General features: G+C 64.0%; 1 protein-coding gene across 1 annotated transcript in view; it reads right to left on the reverse strand.

Annotated features, from left to right (window-relative positions):
- Positions 1-2,688, reverse strand: part of CHRNA4 (cholinergic receptor, nicotinic, alpha 4 (neuronal)) — a 13,126-nt gene extending 10,438 nt beyond the window's left edge. The window contains exon 1 of the mRNA XM_011992397.1: positions 2,509-2,688. The gene's annotated coding sequence lies outside the window, so the exon portion shown is untranslated. The remainder of the gene's footprint in view (positions 1-2,508) is intronic.
- Between the last annotated feature and the right edge of the window lie 1,009 nt (positions 2,689-3,697).

Genomic DNA, 3,697 nt, shown 5'->3' on the forward strand with positions numbered 1-3,697 from the left:
CCCACAGGACCACATCCCACAGGACCACATCTCCATGGACCATGTCTCCACGGACCATGTCCCCACAGGACCATGTCCCACAGACCACATCCCCACAGACCACGTCCCACAGGACGTCTCCACCTAACCTCATCCCCACAGACCACATCCCCATAGACCACGTCTCCGCAGGGCCACATCTCCCCACAGGACCTCATCCCCTCAGGACCTCATCCCGTGTGTCCAAGGAAGCTCCAGGGTCCTCAGAACCAGCTTCATGTGGCCAGGCCTGGCCCTCCTGCCCAGTGTCCTGCCCTGCTCCCTTGCAGCCATCACTCTCAGGTGCCCTTGAAGCTGGAGGGCAGGTCAACACCGTACATTTCACCACCACTCAGCATTGGCCTGGGCTGGTTAGAAAAGCACTGGGTCTTCCAGACCCTCCTGTGCAGCCAGCCCTGGGGCCTGAGCTCACATATGCAGCTCACATCTCCTCCAGGACAGACCCTGGTGATGGCATCTATAACAAGTATATGAGCTCGCAAAGGGGGCACATGTGAGTCCCCAGTCCCTGGTGGGACAGACAGAGTGGGTCAGACACAAGACAGCCCCTTCCGCATACACGTGACCCTCGGACTTAGGCCAGCACCCAGGAGCGTCAGCACCCACGTATGGACACAAGGCAGCCCCTTCCGCACATACGTGGCCCTCCGCCTTAGGCCAGCACCCAGGAGTGTCAGGCAGCCCCTTCCGCACACACGTGGCCCTCGGCCTTGGGCACCCAGGAGCATCAGCACCCACGTGTGCATGCTCGTGTAAGTCCTTAGCCGGCTGCAGGGTGCAGAGAGGGGTGGGCAGCTCTGGGAGTCTTGGTGCTGGGTGTGCTCCTGGCCTCAACGTCTCCTGAGCAAACTGGGGGCTCTGTGGTGGTGTAGGAAGCCACGGACTCAGCCCTGAGAAGCTCAGGTAGGCAGCCAGGTGGGGGGTGGCAGACCTAGAGCCTTGGGCAGCCGCCAGCGGCCGCCTCTGCCAGCCACCACTTTGCAGCCGTGTTTGCAAACCTCAGCAGGCTTGCCAAGCCTGTGCAACCCGCATTGTCTTCTGACTGGGCCTCCGCCAGAGACACTCCACAGGAGCCACTCAGGTGCAGTTCCAGGACACTGAGGGTGGAGGTCTGGTGGCCAACCCTGGACGGGGCCGGCTGACTGGAGTCTCCATGCGCAGCCCTGCGCAGGCAAGTGCCACCACTGACCAGCCTGTCCGTGGGAATGTGGCTGCAGCTCCCTACACCTCTCAAAGCCCCTGGGGTGTGGTCCACTCAGCCTGGGATAGTGAAGCAGCTCTCACCCCGTTCCACAGGCCCCAGGCCCAGAGTTACCCAACACACGCCAGCCTCCCAAAGAGAGGAAATACTCCTGCAACCTGGCAGCTCCTCCCACAGCGGCAGACCCAGGCTTGGCGTCCTGGCAAGGTATGGGCTGGGTCTCTGCAGCGTACAAATGCCTCCGCGTGTGGGGGTGCCCTCCCTGGACCAGCAAGCTGGGATTTGGCAGCAGGGCTGGAGCTGGCGGACTCCAGTGTGGAAGACACAAGCCCCTGCAGCCCAGCTGGCCATCAGCTGCCCACTCGCAAGCAGGCCAGCTCCCAGCGGCCGCGGCCTGCCCAGCCTGCCCTCTTCCATGGCAGGAGCCCCCAGGTTATGCACCCCCACCCAGCCCGGTACCCTGAGGGATGGTCTCACCCTATCTGGAGTGGCTGAGCCTGGCTAGGAAACGTGGAACTGTCTCTGCTGCCCCTCCCCCGGCCCCTCTAGGGCCGCCGAGACCCCCAGACGGTCTGGCTCAGGCCTGGGTAGGTAACCAAGCATCTCAACCGAGCACAAGGCCGAGCCTCCCACAGCTCAGTTCTCTCAGCCTCAAAGCCTCCTGGTTCCTATCCCCACCTCGGGGCTCCGTGTGCACTGGCCCACGCTGCAGGGGCCTTGCTGGACCCCTAGGCATCCTCCCAGCAGCCTCCCGGGCCCCCCACCAGAAAGGAAACACACTTCAGACAAACAGAACTCACCCAAGACTCGCCCAAACCCCACATTCCAGACCTGTGGGTGAGGGGCTCTGGGGCCAGCCGAGGTTGGGGTGCTACCAGGACACCACAGTGCCTGCCCCTGCCCCGGCCCCTTCCCCGGTCGGTTGTCCTTGTTGTTCCCAGGTCACAGCGTGCCCCGCCACCCCCAAGCAAGGCCTTTGCTGTTCTTCCGAAGGTGCCTGGGCTCTGTACTGAGAACCTGGCTATGTGGAGTGTTCCCACATCGAGGGGGAGGAAAGGGCAGGGCCTGGCTGGGATGCTCTGAACCAACCCTTGGCCGGGGCTCCGGCAGGACGGAGCTGGTGGCTGCTGTTCTGGCATACTAGCCCAGGCCGGACACTCACAGCCACGGCGAGTGTTGATGGCTGTGTCCCCTCTGCCCACCCAGACCCCGGCGCTCCTTGCAGGGTGACCTCAGTCACAGCGCATGATGGCCACGCCCCCACCTACCACGTCAATGAGCTGAGCAATGGACAAGCCGAAGCGGACAAGGACCACGTCCGAGATGTTGGCCACGGGTCGGGACCACTTGTTGTAACCCGAGAAGAGTTTCTTCAGGAGCCGCTCCTCGGCGTGGGCCCGGGTCTCCACATGGCTGCTGGCTGCGGGGAGAGGCAGGTCAGTGCTCAGGTGCAGGTGGGACAGGAGCCAGGAGCTGTCCTGGCTGCCCCAGTCCCCTGCCCAGCACGCTCAGCCACGTCCGCTTCCTTTCAGCTCCTCACAAGAGCACCGCCCACCCCAGGACCTCTGCGTGTGCCGGGCGTGGCATGCGCTGCCCTCCTTTGGCTTCCGTCTCTCTCCCACCCCTGGGTGTAACTGTGATTTCCTCCGGGAAGCTTCCCAGGCCCCTCAGCCCACAGAGGCCTTTCCAGCACCTTGCACCGCACCACAAAACCAGGCAATGGATGGGCTGAGAACTGCTTTGGGTCCCCTAACTGACTTCTAGGGAAGGGCTGTGCCTCCAGCGGCCGGCGAGTCAGAGGACACTTGGGGGTAACAGCAGCACGGGATGGGGCACAGGGCAGCGGGGCCAGCCCAGGCAGGGAGAGGGAGGAAGAGGAAGGAGGATCGGCCCCCAAAAGCGCCCGCTTCCTAGGGAATCTCCTGTGGTTCATCAATGCCCTGATGCTGGAGGAGTGTTTCAGATGCAGGTGCCCAGCCCCCTCCGCACCCCAGCCCTCCGCACCCCGGCCTGCCCGAGCTCTTGGTCAGACCCAGAACGCCCTTGATGAGTCGCTCTGGAGGAGCACAGCCCCAGGTCGAGCACAGCCCCAGGTCCATCTGTGCTCCAGGTCTGGGCCCCGGGGTCTGAGGTGTTCCCCGCCTGTCCTGGGCGCTGCCACATGGGGCAGGTCTGGATGGAGGGGGACTTTCCACCTCCCTGCTGGGCCCCGCTCGCCTGAGAGCGCAGACAGGACTGGGGAGGGGGAGGCGTCAGTTCTACACCCCTGGGAGCCTTGACTCCAAGCCCAGAGTCCCTGCTCCCGACCGTTCTTCCTGGAGAAAAGGTGGGTGGGGGCCGCCAAGCGCAGAGGCCACCCCTCTGATCCCCTAAACCGGAGGAAGCAGGCATGGGCGTCTTCAGGGAAATTTAGCCTGATGGATGGGGGAAGGGCGAGGGGGCCCCACCTCTGTTCAA

This window comes from Mandrillus leucophaeus, unplaced genomic scaffold, assembly GCF_000951045.1.
Source record: "Mandrillus leucophaeus isolate KB7577 unplaced genomic scaffold, Mleu.le_1.0 Scaffold41, whole genome shotgun sequence".
Taxonomy (NCBI): domain Eukaryota; kingdom Metazoa; phylum Chordata; class Mammalia; order Primates; family Cercopithecidae; genus Mandrillus; species Mandrillus leucophaeus.